The sequence below is a fragment of the Arachis hypogaea genome, chromosome 14 (genome assembly GCF_003086295.3).
Source record: "Arachis hypogaea cultivar Tifrunner chromosome 14, arahy.Tifrunner.gnm2.J5K5, whole genome shotgun sequence".
NCBI classification, from domain to species: Eukaryota; Viridiplantae; Streptophyta; class Magnoliopsida; order Fabales; family Fabaceae; genus Arachis; species Arachis hypogaea.
In genome coordinates, this window is record NC_092049.1 from 132,042,465 (window position 1) to 132,062,997 (window position 20,533).

Consider the following 20,533-nt stretch of genomic DNA (forward strand, 5'->3'; position numbering starts at 1 on the left):
AAAGCGCATCGCTTGAGGAAATGAGTTACTGGCGTGATAAGAAACCTAAAGGTTCAAGATAAGAGTGGACAAAAGAGTAACAAGAGTGCCAAGAATACAGTGAAATTAGCTCCTGACTCAATCTGCGAAGCCAAGGCTGGCTGGAGAATATATATATATATATATAAGTATCCCAAAATACCCAAAGATACAGAAACAAAATCCTAACTCTCCTATAACCTCTAAGAGGAACAAAATAGACAACTTTCTTGGAGAGCAAGCTAAATAAACAGAAAACCCAAAATATCCCAGACTACTCCACTTCAGGAAATCCAGACGCCTAGCGAGGAGCCTCTCGACCTGCATCTGAAAACAACAACACAGTATGGGATGAGAATCGGAGGTTCTCAGCATGGTAAAGGTGCCACGCGTATAATAAATAAGGTCCTGTTGACATAACTCTCGGGTCTTTTGGCCTGGGTGATGAAAAATCGCATCGATGCGCGCACGCACTATGCACTTACGCGTAGATGAGTTGATTGAGGGTAGGGCGTGGAGGCGCCAGGTGCGCCTACGCGTGGGTAGGGCAACGCAAAAAGGACGCGGACACGTACAGCGTGCGTCCGTGCGGGTTAAGGCACAGAGTTGGCCCAAAAGTGGCACAACTCTCTGGTCCTTGGCCCAGAAAGCCTGAATGCGCAGCCGACGCGCGCGCACTGTGCGCTTGCGCGTGGCTGGTGTTTTTATTTATTTTTTTTTAAGAGCACCCAAAAGAGCTCATAATCTTCCAAATCTCCTCTAAGACTCTAAAACTAGCTAAGATGCAAAATTAAACATATTTTTGAATTTTTGGGGATTTTTCAAAGTAAATGAGGAAACTTGTAATCCAAGCAAAAACTCAATTTCAAAGAATCATCCCTAATCAAAGCATAGAATGTATAAACAAATTAGCAAGTGAGACAAAATGTACTACGAAGTAAAAAACTATATACAATGGAACCCAATTCATTCATTCATTATATCTACAAGAGAATGGAAGGAGTTTACCATGGTGGGGTGTCTCCCACCAAGCACTTTTAGTTTTAGTCCTTAAGTTGGACATTTGAGAGGCTCTTTGTCAAGGTGGTTTATGCCGGTATTCATCCTTGAACCTCCAAGAGTGCTTGTCCTTCAATTGGTTGTCAGAAGTTCTAACCATTTTCACCAAGCCTTGGTGAGGTTCGCTCCAAGATATGAGCTCCCAAAATTGGTTTTCCTGGTGCGATCCAGGATCCCATATCTTGTCTTCGCACCCATCTTCTAGTTGTTCGCCTTGATTCTTTCCGGGTGACAAGAAAGTTGAATCCTCATGAAGGCACCAAACTACCCTCCTAGACCCATTCAATTGAGAATAGCACCAATCCATACTCTTCAATTTTGAGCTTCCAACCATAATGAGTCTAGATTTAGAACGCAAACTACTAAACATCCTCCTCTTTCGCTTAATTCCACAAAGCGCTCTAAGTTGGCCATCCGTCTCAAGCAAACCATACTCAAGTGGGGTAATAAAGCTAAGAGTTAGAAGTTTTACCCACTCAAATGAAGGATTGGATGACAACCTAGATGGAAGAGTTTCCAAAGATCTTAACAAAGCACGCTCTAGTCCCGTCCACCTTTTCCTAGAGTTTTCCACCACTTGGCAAGGTTCTTCGAGCTTTACCTCTCGCCAAGCTTCTTCAAGTTCACACTCTTCTTCACCAATTTCTTCTATCTCTTCCCCATTACTCTCATCATAAATAAGAGGTTTAGTGAAGTTTACCTCGTTATCAATTCCAAGCACAGTGGGGAAGGACTCATCAAGCTCGAAGGGATCATACGTTGATTCGGAATCATCATAAATAGGAGGGCTTGTTGTTTGGGGCATTTCTTCCAATTCTTCATTAACCAATTGCCTTGGAAGTTGTACATTCTCCTCAACATTGCTTTCCAATTCACTGGAAGAAGGCTCAACAAGATCATCAAGGGGATTGACCAATATGGAAAAAAAATCACTAATGATGGAATCCACTTCTTGATCAATTTCCTTCGACTCTCTATCCACTTCCTCAACATCACTCTCCTCTTTAACATCCCTTCCAAATTTCATGGAAGAGGGCTCTTCGACTTGAGATTCCTTTATGTGCTCAACATATCCTAGACATCCAACCACTACTTCCTTCTGTTCACTAATTTCTACATCCTCCTCTTGTTGTACTTCTGGTTTTAATTCCTCCTCCTCTCCATGGAGCTTCAATTTCACTCCCTCGCCAAGCTCTTTGGTTGCTTTTCCACATTCAACAATGGGAGCACCTTGATCGCATAGGCTTAGGCGGGAAGAGACCATGTTACTAATGGCTTCTACCATAATAGCCATTTTTTATCTTAACTCTGCGAACTTTTTTTCATCCTCCTCTTGTCGCCTTAAGATATGAGATTCAAGATCTCTTAATTCAGACATAGGGGCTTCATCGGGAGGTAATGGTGGAAGAGAGGGTTCATTGTTTGAGGGAATGTTGTTATAATCGGAAGGTGGTTCATATTGGTGGAATTCTTGTGGTGGTGTGTATAGATTTTATGGTTCATGGGAGTATTGGTATTGGAAAGGTAGTGGTTCTAGATATGGTTCATATGGTGGTTGGTATGGTGGGTATGGGTTGGGATCATATGGGGGTAAATGGTGATAATAGGCTTGTGAGTAGGGTGGTTCCAAATTATGTTGCGGAGGGGGTTCATATGCATGTGGTGGTTGTGGTTGACAATCACAATATGGGTCATCACACACATTGGATTGGTATGCATTAGGATCAGGATTATACCCTTATGAGTTCGGAGGAGGTTGTTGCTAAGAAGATTGTCTTTGAGCTTGGGGTTCCTCCCATCTTTGATTTCCAAATCCTTGATGCACATCCTCATTGAAGCTTCCATTTCCTACAACATAGTTTGAAACATACTCATAGCCAAAGTGATGAGAATTCATGGTGATAAGAGAAAAGAAAAATAAAACTAATAAGAAACAAGGAAAATAAAGTCCTACAACTAGCAAAAGCCAACAAACAAACCAAAAATCAAGCGATTCACAATATATACAATAGCTAATAACATAGCACCATTGCTATCCCCGACAACGGCGCCATTAATTTGATACAAGAATTATTGTCGGTCTAGATTTCCTTCCTAAAGAAAGGAATAATTTCGTTGTGAGCATAGCTCCAAACCAACAAACAACTCTCACATCAAATTAAAATATGGTTTTGTCATTAGTACAAACCCCAATGAAAAGTTACCGAAGTATTTAGACTCCGGTTCGTCTCACGAGGATAGCAATGAAGTGGTCAATTATTAGCTATGAAGGGGTAAAATGGGGGTTTGATTGATAAGAGGGCAATAAAGTAAATGGTAAAGAAAGTAAATCAAACAAGCAATTAAAATAAGCAAGGTAAAGGACTCTTGGCTAAGACTTAGGTAATTGAGATCACTATCCTTGTCAACAATTCAAACATTGGTAATCATGCGGAACCGAGCTCATTATGTCTACTCACTAACGCCTTAAGTACGTGATGTTTACTCCTAGGCTTGGAGTACGTCAAATGGCTTGATTAACATCAATCCATAAGTCCCAACCTAACTACTAATTGACTTAGTAGTAGGCTAGAGTCAATGGTTATCAAATTAATCCACAAGGGTTCTAAAATTACCAATTCAACAAAACCCAAGGACTCAAGATCACTCAATCCCCTTAGCCTAGGCCAAGGGTCAAGAGAACTACTCAAAAACTATAGGGAACATTTTATCAAACACCTAGTAGGCAAGAAAAGTAAACATCTGAAATTGCTAAAATTAAGGAGAACCATGACTATCATAAACAAGAACTTAACAATAGCAAGCAAGATCAATCATGAAAGAAACATCAACATCAAATTGCATTAATTGTAAACCAAATCCAACATGAGTTCATTATCACAAAAGAAGACAAAATGAGGAATTAACATTACAACTAAAGAGATCAAGACATAGACATGAGAAATTATAAAAGAAGCAAGATGAAAGCAAGGAGTTAAACATGGATCTATAATAATCTACCATAATCCTAACCTAATTCTAGAGAGAAGATGGAGCTTCTCTCTCTAGAAAACTAACTAAAGGCTCATGTTGACTAACTAATTGCTCCCCCCCCTTTGCTTGGACTTCAATTCTGCATGAAATACAATCAGAAATAAGTTGGATTTGGGCCTGGGCAGCTCAGAAATCGCCCTCAGCGTTTTGCCTTTAAGTGAGTCACGTGCTGATATCGGCGCGTACGTGCCATGTGCGCGTGCGCGTCGATTGGTTGTTTCTTCATCCGTGCGGATGCGGCATGTATGCGTGCGCGTCTCTATGAAAATACACTTTCACGCGTGCGCGCCTTGTACGCGTGCGCATGCATCGATGAATTCCCAATCTTTGTTTCTTCATGCATTCTCCACTTTGTATGCTTTTCTCCTCATTTCTTCCATCCAATACTTGCCTTATGAACCTGAAATCACTTAGCAAACACATCAAAGCATCGGATGGAATTAAAGTGAATCAAAATTACCAATTTAAGGGCCTAAGAAGCATTTTTTTACACTTAAGCACAATTCCAGGGAGAATTACAAAACCATGCTATTTCATTGAATAAATGTGGAAAAAGGTGATAAAATCTCCTAAAATAAGCACAAGATAAACCATGAAATTGGAGTTTATCATTTCCTTACCTTGCAACATACTGGGCTTTGTAGAGTTCGTCACTGCGGACACGTGGCCGCGAACGGTGCGGCGATCGGAGCTCGGAGCGAAAAGTTGTGTGGAATTAAAGATCAAGTGAGGGTTTTGATAATGGAAGTGTTCTTCCTCTCTTGGCTAAGCTTTCAGCGCTGTTCAGCATGCAAAATGAAGAGAGAGGGATCTGGGCCCTCTTTATTAAGTGAGTGAGTTGGGCCCACGGGCCCGGTTCGGGTCCGGTTCGGTCCGTTCGGCCCAATTTTGGGCCAAATTCTTCGAAATTGGAGTCAAAATTCTTGTTTTGTCGAGCTCTATCCTATTTTGATATTAGTTTGCATTTTGAATTTTCCTATTTAAAAATTCAATTTATTGACTAATTATTTACCGATTTTAGCGGGTTTACCTCCTACCCACCTAATTAGGAATTTTGTCCTCAAAATTCAGAGTGAGTTACCTGAAAAGAGGTGTGGGCAGTCCTTCCGCATATTTGACTCAAACTTCTAGGTATACTCTTCAATACGAGCCCGTCTCCAAGCTATTTCTACCCAAGAAACTTCTTTTTCGCATAACACTTGATGTTGGTGTCATTAATCCTAACTGGAATTACCGAAAGCGTCAGATCTTCTCTCACTTGAACCGTTTCTGGTTTCAGAACATGACTAGGATCAAAATTTTATTTACAAAGTTGCGATATATGAAACACATCATGCAGGTTTGATAGATGTGGGGGTAAAAGCGATCCTACACGTCACTGGTCCAATTTTCTTCTGGATTTCAAACGACCCAATGTAACGGGGGTTTAACTTTTCAGTTTTTGATTGCTCATCCAATTCTAGTTCGCTGAAGTGATCTTCAAAAATAGGTATCCACTTCTTTCTAACTTGAGAAGTCTTCCTCTTAGATCTGCCTAACTCTTTTGTCGGCTTCCATAGTGAGAAATCTAACTCAGATTTGCGTAACTTCTTCTCTGTTGTCTCGGCTGTCAAATTCAGGAACTAAGAAGTTTGATGTTCCCATTTTTGGTTAATTTAAAGGTGTTTAGCATACCGTGAAGTCTCACTTTCTCTCTGATGTATAGTCATATTAATATCCCTAATAAGTAGTTTGCTTCGATAGGCAAAATAGGCCAGGTCACTTGGTCCACGATTCCCTAACAGTATCGCCTTTTGTCCTAGACCTCAGCAACCTACTATGAAATCGATGGCTATTCTCTTTTACCTTTAATGTAGAACCTTTGGTGGTTGTAGCCCTTCGCACGGCTTCTGGTGGTCTCTCTTTTCTTTCTTATGCGTCGAACATCTAATCACATAGATTGTCACTTCGTTCTTCACTTCTGGCGGCTCAAAATATCTTCTTGGATTCGCGATACGTTTTAGAAATCTCAAAGTAACTTCGAAAATCCTCTTTTGTAAGCTTCGGGTAATAGTTTCTTATTTCAACTTCTGATTTCGAAACATAACCCTCTCTTGGTATCCTCTTGATTCAACCGGCTTCAGTACTCTTAGTAGTTCCTTATCACCATTATTGCACTCCCTAAGTCCTTGACTCTACGATCTCTATATCAGCGTTAGGCATGTAAATCTCTTCTTAGTTTCCCTTTTGTTTACCAGACTTTGACATCCTCGGTAGATCTTTATCATTTTCTTACACTTCCTGTATTTTGTCCTTGCTATGTTTTAAAACCGCAATAGATGTAGTTTGACTCCTTTAGCTATACACTTGATATCCAATTTAAAGTTCTAACTTACCTAGCCTTCCTTCCTCCGAAATTTATATCCAAGCATTTTCCCATAAAATTCTTACTCAGGGCGTCCATTACCACTTCACGATGTTGTATTTACACGTATCCTAGACCCCTCTGGTAATGTATCGCACTAATTCCGAGTTGTTAAATAAGTTCGGGTATCCTGATTACTGGATTTAGGGTTAATCCTTCTCTTGGAGTTCAAAAGCTCTCTTTATATTCGAGTTTCCATGTAACCGGTGTATTCCTAGCGCGTTAAACTAATCATAGGCTTTGTGGTCGGCAAGAATTTAAAGCTCCAAAACTCTTTTTGATGGCGCACGCTTACATGCTTCATCTTCCGTGTCCAAAAGTCTTGCTCTTAAGGAATCAACATCTCAATAGTTGCAACTATAATTTATACGTGATACTAATATAGGCTCGAGTTAATTTTCAAAGGGACATTAAGCTCAAAAAATGAATGAGAAATTCAAATGGTGTTTGTAGTAAGTTAGAAAGAAAATCTTGTATACGGTTAATCAGGATTATACCGAAATGATGGAATGCACAAGGAAAGGAACCTAGGTGCATCTCAAGAAAAGAGTTCAAATTAAAGACCTTTGGTAGAAAGAACAGAGCGTACAGAGTCAAAGAAGTCTCAGCTGATTCTGAAGAACATGGTTTGCGAATACGGCAACTCTAGTCATAGCGAGCATAAAAGATTCAATGATTACGCGTTCATACCAAGACAAGCTCAGACTCATCCTAGAAGAAACAAAATTCATGCGCATAAGGAGTAAAGTTAGAAAGCTAGTCAAGCCATTTAGGAAGAGCTCCGGATAGAATGTCAATGTAGGTTTTAAAAGAAGGATTAGATCGAGTCGTGAAGGTTCGTTAGCACACTCTCTCTGCATAAAGCTTCCTGCCGTTCTCTTCCTTCTTCTCCGGCATAACCGGCACTTCCCACAAGGAAATAGTTGGTTAGAGGATTCCCTCTTCTAGTACTCCCTTCTACTCAATCCTAAGCTCTACCGATTATAATAATGTCTTTGATTGTGGTGCGATTGAAGTTAATCCGGCTTCCGGTACTAAGCCTATCGCAAACTCGCTTTCTCTCTGAAATGGAAGTTCTGACATACCTTCAAGAATTGTCTTAGAAACTCTCTCGAATAGGGATTTGGTTTCATCTTCACTTGCCTCTTAACAATTAACAGCTAAAGGTTGTGTTCGCTCTATTCCTCTCCCTCAAAGTTTCACCGTCACTGGATTCCAGACAATCACTCTGCGTAACCCTCAACACTCCTGATTCCTTAGATATGGTCCGACCTGCTTCCACTACGTCACTTAATCCTTAACCTTCAAAAGCCTAACCACTCCTCTAAGTTAGCTAAGTGTCACTCCGTTTCAACAACCAATATTTTTTGACTATTCATCGACTTGGACCTCATGATTACTGAAACTTGTCATGCGTCACGAACGAATATTACATATCAATGGTATGCAAGGAAGTTAAAAATTCAATTACTGGTTCATAATTACCTTGGGTCTAAAAATCAGATTCAATTGCATTCCGGCTTTCTCTGTATGAACAATTCCAAGACATATGCCCTGGTCTCCCGCACTTGTAACATACGCCTAATCCGGCCCTGCACGGTCTGCTTGGATGGTGCTTCTTGCATCTTGAGCACCTTAAGTCATCCGGTTGAGCACTAGTTTGCCCTTCTGAATTCGGATCCGAACGGTTGTCGTTCCTTCAGTCATTGTTCCGACGCTGGGAATGTGAAGCGACAAGGAGATTCTTTATGAAATTTTGGCTCTTAGGTGTAATAGGTCCCTTTTTCTTTGTGAAGGATTCCCGGCGATTACTCCTTGCTACCTCAATCCTCCTTGAGCTTTCTCCCGTTGCCTGACCCGTGTTAACTTGCTCTGGATAACCCACTGGTACCCCAATATTCGGAACATTATGTCTACCTTCATATTCATTAACACCTTCGTTGCCGGTTCCAGCTTTTGGTTCCACCCCATCCATCACTCGGATGGTCACAGCAGCAACAGCACCAACGGCAGCAACAACACTCGTTATTGCGGTCACGATATCGGTCAAACTATCTACCGGTATGGTTACCTCATTAACTCTCCGTCCTCGACCTCAATTGCACTCACGACCGCGCCCACGAGATGCCATTTGGTTTCTATTCATACCAAACAAGTGATATCAAGGTGATCAGTCTCAATATCGCGAGTCTAGCATTTCACAATTCCAAATGCATGCTCATGAGTATTCATGCCACTTATATCTATTAGATACTCTAAATAGCATGTATAGACACCCAGAGTATACCCAGAGGCATAATCAGTCCGTCCCTCTAGCTCTATAGGAACGAACTGCTCTGATACCATAATGTAACACCCTACCACACAGAGTCTTACACCTAGGATGTAAAACAGAGGTGGCAAGGCGCTACGACCTCTAAGATAAAATATATAATAATATATAACAAAGGATAAAATATACTAGGAGCCTTGAAAAACGGAGAAACAAATTTCGGAAAATAAAAAGCGTATCGCTCGAGGAAATGAGTTACTGGCGTGATAAGAAACCTAAAGGTTCAAGATAAGAGTAGACGAAAGAGTAACAAGAGTGCCAAGAATACAGTGAAATTAGCTCCTGACTCAGCCTGCGAAGCCAAGGCTGGCCGGAGAATATTTATATATATATATATATATCCGAAAATACCCAAAAATACAGAAACAAAATCCTAACTCTCCTAAAACCTCTAAGAGGAACAAAATAGACAACTTTCTTGGAGAGCAAGCTAAGTACATATATACATATATAAATAAACAGAAAACCCAAAATATCCCAGACTACTCCGCTTCAGGAAATCCAGACGCCTAGCGAGGAGCCTCTCGACTTGCATCTGAAAACAACAACACAGTATGGGATGAGAACCGGAGGTTCTCAGCATGGTAAAGGTGCCACGCGTATAATAAATAAGGTCCTGGGAATGCTAGAGGCAATCCTAGAACCCCGTTATCACAATTACAGAACTTAATTTCTAAGTAAAAGCCATAAATAAGGGTAGGTGTTCTAAGTACACTATAATCACTTACCTTAAACCTAACGCCTAACACTCAACTAATTCACCATTCCTCCATCCCTCCGTCTTCCATAAATTCAGCAGAGACAAGCAACCAAAGAAATTCACGCACAAGTAATAAGCAGATAGTGCAAATACCAAGAATAGCAGGTAACAGGACATATATGTTCAATTAGGCAATCCCAAATAACGCATAGCCATCACACAATCAAATGCATATGATGCATGCCTATCCTATGGCTGATCGGGCCCATCTGTCGGTTATCCAGCCAACCCGACAAGTTCGAAAACCTTAGACTGTACCCCGTCGTGCATCCCCATGAGTCTATGCATAGATTTAATAATCATTCATCATTCAAACATTCATTCATAAATCACTCAATGGGGGCTATCCATACCCGGAAATTTATACGTGTCCGGTCACCCTTACGACGTAGGGTCAACAGAGTATCGAGATTCAACCTGGAACACGTGGTGATGAGCCATGGTTCTGTTACCCAGGAAAACTCGTATCTTAGATATCATCATTCATAAACCATTTAATGTTCATAATCATTGTTTAGTCATTTATCAAGCCATGGCATCATTACTTCATTCAATAACCACTTCCCTTTCACATAACTCATCACATTTACCTTTTTCTTCATTCTTAAGTTACCTTAAAATCCTAACTTCTGCTATTTACTAAGCTTACTAGTAGATTCTAGGATTAACTGGGCAAAATAGGGGTTTTAGAGTTTAAAATCATGTTTAAAACTGAAAAAACAAAGGTGCTAGAAAACAACGAGTGTGCATACGCACCCACCTGTGCGTGCGCACAACTCAACAAGAAAGCAGTATGTGTGCATACGCATGAATACGTGCACGCACACACATCCCTTAGTGTGCCTGCGCCTCAGCTGTGCGAGCGCCACCAACAGAAATCTCAACCTAGCGTGTGCGTATGCACAGAAGTGTGCGTACGCACACTTTATGAAAAATGCTAGGCGTGCGTGCGCACAGAGGCGTGCGTACGCACAAGTTGAATTTTACATTTGTTGGGTGCGGGCGCACAGACCGGTGCGTGGGCACACACCAGAAAATCTAGTTCCGCTGCAACATTTAAAATTTCAGTTTTTCGCACCAATTTCCGGTATCCATAACTTTCTCTACAAAATTCGATTTTCCGCAAACCTTATATCGATTTCAAGCTTGTTAAACACTCTTTAATTTAAAACAAACCTCATCTTTATTCAAAATTTGTAGAGCAAGATATGTACTGCCAAAGTTCATCAAAATTCATTTTTTTACCAAAACATCCTAAACCCCATTTTCACCAATTTCTCATTTCTTACCCAATAAACCTATATACTTACCATATATCAAGCCCTATTTCATCAATACTAACTTCTTTCACCTTATCCTATAAGGCACTAGCCTCAGTTTTCACACAACCTTACATATTAAACGTGCGAAACATAAACCATACCTTGGCCGATTTCCGCGTATTTTCCAAGACAACCCACAAGGCAAGATTAGAAGCCCTTACACCAAAAATCCAGCCACCAATACCAATTTCAAAGCCTCCAATTCCATAAATATGCTTCAATTCTTATACCTATATCACCTAATACATAACATAACATATCCATAAACAAAACTCAATACCTAACACATGTAATCAAGGAATTGACTAGGGTTAATAATTCTTACCTTAGATATGCCTCAATATAGCAAAAGTCCACTAATCCCTCAAGTCAATTTGATCCTAAAACATCAAATTAACCAAAATCTCAACACCCCCAAAACCATAAAATTTCGAATTTGATAAGGAAGAATTGAAACTGAGAATGTAGTTTCCTCACCTTGCAATATACTAAACTTTATAGAGCTTGTCACTGCGGACGCGTGGCCGCAAACGGTGCGGCAATCGGAGCTCGGAGCGAAAAGTTGTGTGGAATTAAAGATCAAGTGAGGGTTTTGGTAATGGAAGTGTTCTTCCTCTCTTGGCTGAGCTTTCAGCGCTGTTCAGCATGCAAAATGAAGAGAGAGGGATCTGAGCCCTCTTTATTAAGTGAGTGAGTTGGGCCCACGGGCCCGGTTCGGGTTCGGTTCGATCGGTTCGGTCCGTTCGGTCCAATCTTGGGCCAAATTTTTTAAAATTGGTGTCAAAATTCTCGTTTTGTCGAGCTCTATCCTATTTTGATATTAGTTTGTATTTTTTATTTTTTTATTTAAAAATTTAATTTATTGACTAATTATTTACCGATTTAGCAGGGTTTACAACATTCTATTTGTGGCGTTTTTAGCGCACAACAACATCAACCCAATCCAAGTCCACCAAAAGACTCTTAGCAAGAGGCCTCGACATCACACTCGCCATCCGCGAACCTTCTTCTAAGTTTTGGATGATTCTTTTTACAAGTTTTATATGTTTCTTTCTCCTTGATTTCGGATGTGTTTTTGTTATATGTTTTGGATTTTTTTATTATATTTTGGATATTTCTTCTTTTTAGGTTTTGAATAGTTTCTTTAATAGTTTTAGATGTTTCTTTTCTTAGTTCTCGGATGCTCTTTTTTCAATAATTTTGGATGTCTTGTTTTGTTAGGTTTTGAATTTTTTTAAATGCTTTTGGATATCTCTCTTTTATGAGGTTTTGGATATTTCTATATTCGAAAGTGATGCATTCTTTTTTACTATACTTGAAAAAGTTTTTGATAATATTTTACAATCATTTTGGATATTTCTTTTTGTTACGTTTCAGATGTTTCTTTTTATTTTTTGTGGTTGTTTTTTTTTTTTTGTTATGTATTTTGGATGCATTTTTTCTTTTGTTTTAATTTTGATGTTTCTTTTTTTTAGGTTTTGAATTTTTTTTTGAATGGTTTTAGATGTTTTTTTCTTATTTTTTATGTTTTTTTTTTCAATAATTTTAGATTTCTCATTTTATTATATTTTTAATTTTTTAAATTATTTTAGATATATTTTTTGTTAGGTTTTGGATATTTTTATATTCGAAAGGGATGCGTTCTTCTTTATCATAAGTGAAAGAGTTTTAGATAATCTTTTACAATAATTTTAGATATTTTTTATTATGTTTCAGATGTTTATTTTTGTTTTTTGTGGTTGTTTATTTTACTGTGAATGGGATTGAAAATGAAATTAAGGTGACTCTGGAATTGAGGTATTATTTTTTTCGTAAATGGGCATTTTTTTTCACTTATTGAATGCACCCCTAATTAGTTATTTAGCAGAATTGTTTATAAAATTATTATGATTCATATTGTCTCTTGATTTGTGTAATTTTTATCTGTCCTATGAAAAATATTTGGAGATCCATAGCAACTGCAGAAAACAATTATTTTTCATCATGATAAAAAATTCAAAAATGATGAAAGGAGATCAACAATTTATGGGAGTTCAGAAGATACTCTTGGTGTCATTGGTCATTGTTAACGGAGAATATTAATCTATTAACAAAAGGAGAAATGTGATTAATTTTAAATTTTTTATAGACTAATTTAATTAAAAAAAAATTTGAGAATAAATTCAACGAATAAACTATCTTTTAGTATCTAATTTTACCATTAATCCTATTGATCCTTGTGTTATATATATATATTTTTTAATTTCTTTAATTGATACTCATCATAGGATGTATGTCTAATTATTCACCTAGACGTTAAATCTTTTTCTTTTTAATAGATTAGACAAATATGAATATCTTTCAATTTTAGATATTATAACATGCTATATTTATTCATATTACACGTTTATGTACACAACATTTAAGGATTCTTATTATTCACTATTTGATATTTATAAAAAAATAATATTCTTTGATTATCTTTAATTTGTTCTGATTTTAAGTTTTTGAGAAAATTTTTGTTAGTTTAATCTTTCAGGATGTAATTTTAACAAGAAAAAATCTTTTAAGAATATTTTTGATAATTTATCCTTAAATTTTAGCTAGATCCATCCAAAGTATATGATTATAAGTTAAGTTCAAACAATTTAAAAAAAAATTGTTATATCTTTTATTTAGTTTAGTTATCCATGCAAAAAAAAATTGCAATAAAATGTAAATTGGTCTTTGGGCTTCCATCTATTTTTTTATTAATGATTAGAATAGAAATAATATTCTCACATATTTTTGGACACTTCTCGTTTGATAATAAAAAAAATATATATGCTAATATTGGAAATAAAAAAATTGAAAAAAATGCAAAATAGTAAAATTTGAAACAAAAATCTGTTAAAAATATAATTAATTATATATCTTCTTCTATCAATTTAAACTATTAAAATAAATATGATTTTATAACAACACCAAATTCAAAAGAGACATCCATTACGTATAAAAAGTACAAATAGAAAATATGAAAGTTTCAAATTTAATACTAAGTAAGATTGCGAGAACCGGACCGGTCAATAAACCAGTAAAGTTATTGGATTAATGGTTTATTGGTTCGACTGGAGTTTAACTGGAGTTTGACCGGTTTAATTAAATATTAAATAAAATTATTAAAAAATCTATATATACTTTTGAATATATAAATTCAATAATTTCTAACTTAATAAAATTTAAAATTTTATAATTTCATACCATAAATTATCCATAATTTAATATTAGAAGTTCACAAATAACTTCAAACATCAAAATTCATAACGAAAAACAACCAAAACGCACATAATAACAAACACATAATCTTCTACTATCAAAAGAAACATTAACAAACAAGTTTTCAACTAATCAAAGGTATCCCATCAAAAGTCATAATCAACATTTATTTATTATTTTTTATGTATGGAATGATTGATGTTGCAATAAAAGGTAAATTGAATCAAAGCACGAAATGACTTATGCAAAGAAAAGAAACAATGATGAGGAAAAAGAAAAAGACACCAAATGGTGAAATTGAGTAATAGAAACAGGTCTGTGTTGGAGATGAAAGGGAAATAACGGCAGAACTGAAAGGAAAATACCACAAACATGGATAAGTGAAGGAAATGAACTAGAATACAGTCTGACAACAATACCAACAACAAATTTGGACAGCTAAAACACTAAAACTAAGTGTAACAGCCCAGACCACCCACTAGCACGATATTGCCCGCTTTGGCACACAAGGCCTCACGGTTTTGCCTTTGACGATAGGGATGATAGCCTAAGCCCCCCACACTCACTCGTCAAAACGCGTCATGCTAGGGAGAGGTATCCACACCCTTATAAGGCATGCTTCGTTCCCCTCCCCAACCGATGTGGGCCTTACAATCCACCCCCCTAAGGGAGCCCAGCGCCCTCGCTGGCACATCGATCCGGATTCTGGCTCTGATACCATCTGTAACAGCCCAGACCACCCGCTAGCACGATATTGTCCGCTTTGGCACACAAGGCCTCACGGTTTTGCCTTTGACGATAGGGATGCTAGCCGAAGCCCCCCACACTCACTCGTCAAAACGCGTCATGCTAGGGAAAGGTATCCACACCCTTATAAGGCATGCTTCGTTCCCCTCCCCAACCGATGTGGGCCTTACACTAAGAATCATTAAGGATCAACACAATGGTCCCAAAAGTCATATCTCCCCCCAAACCAAATCACTATTCAACACACAGAAAATTAGAAATAACAAATAAATGATAAATCAGCAAACAATAACCTCAGAAAATCCAATTAATCAAGTGCTAAATGCCTAAACACTAAACCAGCAAGCAGACGCCAGGGAGATGGCTAATCAGTGCTTACCGGTTAACACAGAGAAGGCGAGGTCGGCGAGGAGGAACGCGAGCGATGGAGGACGCGACACCGGCGAATAGCCGAACACAGAGAAGGCGAGGTCGAAGATTATAGAGACGCAGGGGGGCTGTGGGGCTGCAGTGCTCAAAACTGTTGCTGCGGTGGCTGCGCCGATTGGGGGCTGCAGTGGCTTCTTGTAACACCCTACCACACAGAGTCTTATGCTTAAGTCATAAAACAGAGGTGGCGAGGTATTACGACCTCTAAAAATAAAATTTAGTACGTGTAGTATTACAAAGATATTCATAACTAGGAGCCTTTGAAGAAAAAGGGGTAAATCAAAACCGTTTAAAATCGAAAAGCGCAACACTCCGATCGATAACGTAACGAAACGGATATAGAACAAGCTACATGAGAAGATACAAAGAAGAGTGCCAACAACACATATATCAAGGCTCACGGCTCGGTTTGCGAAGATAACCAGTCCGAGCATAGCAGTATACATACATATATAGTAGGAAATCCCAAAAGAACCCAAAAGACAAAATACAAAACCTATTTCTCCAAAAATAACCTCTAAGAGGAGTCAGTACAAAGCATATATATACAATGGAGAATATAAGTATCTAAACAAGTATATAATGATCGAAATAAAATCCCAAAAGCTACGGATCTCCGCCAAAAGGAAGTCTCCAGCATGCCTCAGCGAGGAGCCTCACATCCTGCATCTGAAAATCACAAAATCCACATGGGTGAGAACCGGAGGTTCTCAGCATGGTAACAGTGCCCAAATATCTAACATGTAATGTCCTAGAAAAGCCGAAGGCAATCCTAGAACTTCCAGATTATAATCAAAGCGCATAAACATACTAAACCATAAGAAATGTAAATAGGCGACTAACTTAAGGATCTTCGGGCTAACTAAATATCCCCTTTCCAAATCCTGAAAATCTCCCAACCGTCAACAATAATTGAAATGCAAACACAAGTATATCAAACAAAGAGATACACAAGTAGGAAGACAATTAGACAATTAGCAAGTAATGATGCAGTCAATTAGGCAATCCAGACAAATCACATAAAATGCATATGATGCATGCCTGTCCTAGTGGTTGATGAGTCTCATCTATCGGTTATTGTAAGACCCGATTAATTAACGGCTAATTAACCCATAAATGAGAGTTTATTCTAGAAAGCCAAAAATGTTATTTTTATGGCTAAATGTGATAGAGGAGAGTGAGACGAGAATTTCGATACCAATTTTATAGAAATCGGACTAAGATTGGACCGAACGGACCAAATCGGGCCAACCGGACCCAAAGTGGACCCTTGGCCCAACTAAACTAAACCAAAACCCTAGTTTTCAGCACTCTCTCTCCTCACAACACACAAACACACGCTAAAATTGATTTGGAGGGGGGAAGAACACTCTCTCAAGTTCTCTCCCTTGGTTGATCTTCAAACCACCAAAACTTTTGATCTAGAGCTCCGATCGCCGCACCGTTTGTGGCCACGCGTTCACCACAGAGAGCCCTACAAAACCCATACAATCAATCTTAAGGTAAGCCACGTTTTTCTCTTCGAAATTCCAGCCCTTGTTTTCGAGTTTCATGGATTAAATGTTGAGATTTTGGGCTCTTTGATGTTATAGGACCCAACTCTCTTGAAGGAGAAGGTTAATCTTGTTTCCTTTGACCTTGGGTGTGGTAAGATTCTCAACCCTAGTGTAATTTGTTGTTCTATAATGTTCGGTATTGAGATGTTGTGTATGGGTATGATGATTGTGGCTTAGGTTGTGTATATGTGAAAGTTGGAGCTTGATTGGTGATTTTGGAAAGCTTGGGAGAGGGTTTTGTGTGATAAAATATGTTCTTGGAGGTGTTGAGACCTTGAGAGCTTGTGGACAAGTGGTTTGGAAGTGCTCCGGTTGAGCTTGGGAAATCGGCTAAGGTATGGTCTCGGTTTCTCGTATCTAATATGTAATATGGTAGGAAATAATTAGGCTAGAGGCCCTAAGATAGGCATTGAATGGTTGATGTTGTTAAATGGTTGAGATATATGATGTGATCATATATGTGATTATGAATATTGATGCCTTGATTTTGTGATATATGAGAAAATGCATGTTGTGATATATGCATGATGAATGATTAAGGTTGAATTGGTGGGTGGTACCATGTTGATGGTGAGTATGATGTTGATTATGTATAATGATGATTGATTGGAAATGGTATTATTGGACATTGGGATGAGGGAGGATGTATTACATGATATTGTGTTTGTCCTTTAGCCATTTGATTGAGAAGTGTTAAAAGGGTTGGATGGTGATTTTGGGAAATCTGGTAAAATGTCAATGTGTGAGTTGAGGATGGCTTGATGTATATTTTGGTACATTTTGATTGATTTCAAAGAAAAGGGATGAAATTGGCATGTTTTGATTGATTTTGAAAAGAGTTGAAAGTGGCTTGTTTTGAAAATGGCACTTTATGGTTTTGTATGAAAATATGGTTTTTGGGCATACTTTGATGGGACATAACTTGGAATACGGATCTCTGATTTGTGCCAAATCTATTTAGAAATGAAATTGGGACCCGGGATGTCCATGCCATTCGAAGAACGGGTGAAAAACGATTTAAAATGAGAAAGTTATGTCCGTCGGAAGATTGGGGGTTGAATCTGTAAATTCTGCAGCTTTTAACTTAGAAAATTTTTTTAGCAGAATCACCCTCCGCGCGTAGGTGCACTTGGAGCATACGCGTCATTCTTCGAGAAAGCACCATCCACGCGTGCGCGTGGTATGCGCGGGCGCGTCGATGCGCTGCACCAAATGCCCAGCTATTTTCCCGAGAATTGTGCCAGAGTTGTGCCAGTTTTATGCCTGGGGCGCAAGAGCAACCACGCGTACGCGTGGTTGACGCTCGCGTCGTTTGGCTATTTTTCAACCCGCGCGTCCACGCGTATGACGCTCGCGCGTCGATGAGATTTTGTGGCCATCCACGCGTGCGCGTGGAGTGCGCGTACGCGTGGCCCTATTTTCATCCCAAAGTTGATTTTTGAGTTTTAAAAGCCAAACTTCATACTTCTAAGCCTCCGATCTCACCACTTATGTCTTAAATCATTATAATATGCCTAGCAATGAGGCAAGGGGCTAGTAAATACGGTAACTTGCGAGTGAAGCAAGGGAAAAATGAATGATCAAAGAGGATCAAAGATGATTATGTGAGATGCGGAGGATGGCGGTGGAAGTGCTTGTTGTGCCATGGGCCGAAGGGCCGTAATTGTTAATGAATTGGCTGGTTATGGATTTAACCGTGAGCCGGATGGCTAGATTATTACCGTGTTACGGCGGAGCCATGATTATGGCTAAGTATAAATGCATATATGCTGTTGAATGAATTGTGAATCTTTGCACTTCCACCATCGGAGATGAGGGTTTCCCTGGGAGGAAGCAGTGGCTAGCCACCACGTGCTCCAGGTTGAGACTCGAAGCTCTTTTGACCCTATGTCGTAAGTGTGGCCGGGCACTGTGAAAGGCCCGGATGAGCTCGCCCCCGTAAATATTCCCCAGTGAGGGTGATGGATATGGATCATGATTATTATCAAGATTATGATGAGTATAACTCGAGTTGGGGATGCACGACAGAGGGACAGTCCAATGGTTAGCTACCAGGACTTGTCGGGTTGGCTCTATAACCGACAGATGATATCATCAGCCACTAGGGACATGCATTCATCATATGCATACTATATGAATTGTTTGAGTTTGCCTATTTGACTGCATATTACTTGCTAATTGTCTAAATGCCTTATTTGTTCCTATTTGTAAATCTCTTGTCTGATATAACTGTGTTTGCTATATTATACTCCTGGTGGTGGTTGGGAGGTCTGAAGGAATTGGAAAGGGAAGTATTAGTTAGACTGAAGGATCTTTAGTCAGTTGCCACTTACGGTTTAGTTTGTTTATAAGCTTTGATATTATCTGGAGAAAGTTCTAGGATTGCCTTCGGCTTTCCTCTATTATTATGTATTATATATGTGGAAGCTGTTACCATGCTGGGGACCTCTGGTTCTCACCCATGCGAATTTTGTGGTTTTCAGATGCAGGACGTGAGGTTTCTCGCTGAGGCATGCTTGAGACTTTTGGATTAGCGAAGATCCATTGTTCTCGGGACTCCGTCTCGGTTTATATATCTTGTTTAGATACTTTTATCTCCACTAAATAATACAAAGTGTGATGACTCCTCTTATAGGAGATTTTTGGAGAATAGGGTTCTGTATTGTGTCCCTTTGGGTTTCCTTTGGGGTTTCCTTATTTTATTTTATATATATATATATATATATATATATATATATATATATATATATATATATATATATTGCTATGCTCGGACCGGTTATCTTCGCATCCGGATTTGAGTTTTGATATTCCCGTTTTTGACACTCTTTTGTATATATATAATCTCGCGTTAACTTATCCTTTGCTCGTTGCGTTATTGATCGGAGTGTTGCGCTTTTGAGTTGCGATTTTTGTTTACCCCTTTTTCTACAAAGGCTCCTAGTTATAATCCTTATTCACACTACTATACGTACTAGATTTTTGTTTTAGAGGTCGTAATACCTTGCCATCTCTGGATTATGACTTAAGCATAAGACTCTGTATGGTAGGGTGTTACATTATGGTATCAGAGCAGTTCGTTCCTGTAGAGCCTGAGGGACGGACTGACTATGCTTCTGTGCATTCTCTGTATGTGTGTTATGTGCTATTAGTATATCTGCTTGATATAATTGGCATAAACGTTCATGAGTATGCATTTGAGAGTTTGAAGCACTAGACTTCCGATATTGAGACTAATCAACTTAATATCGATTGTTTGGTGTGTATAGGAATCAGATGGCGTCTCGTGGACGCGGTAGGGGTCGTAGGAGCGGTCATACGAATGCTCGTACGCCGGAGATTAACCCTAATGACCCAGTGAACTTTATGACTGCATTGGAGAATATGGCTGCTGCTATGCAAGCCACTGCCGAGGCTCTTGGTCAACAGATGAACAACCATGGTAATGACGGAGGTGGAGTTCAGGGCCCGATGACACTGGCAAACTTTTTGAAGGTTAATCCACCTAAGTTCAAGGGAACCACTAGCCCGACTGAGGCCGATACATGGTTTCAGGCCATGGAACGAGCATTGCAAGCGCAGGTGGTACCTGAAGGGCAGCATGTGGAGTTCGCTACCTATTTGCTCACTGGGGAAGCG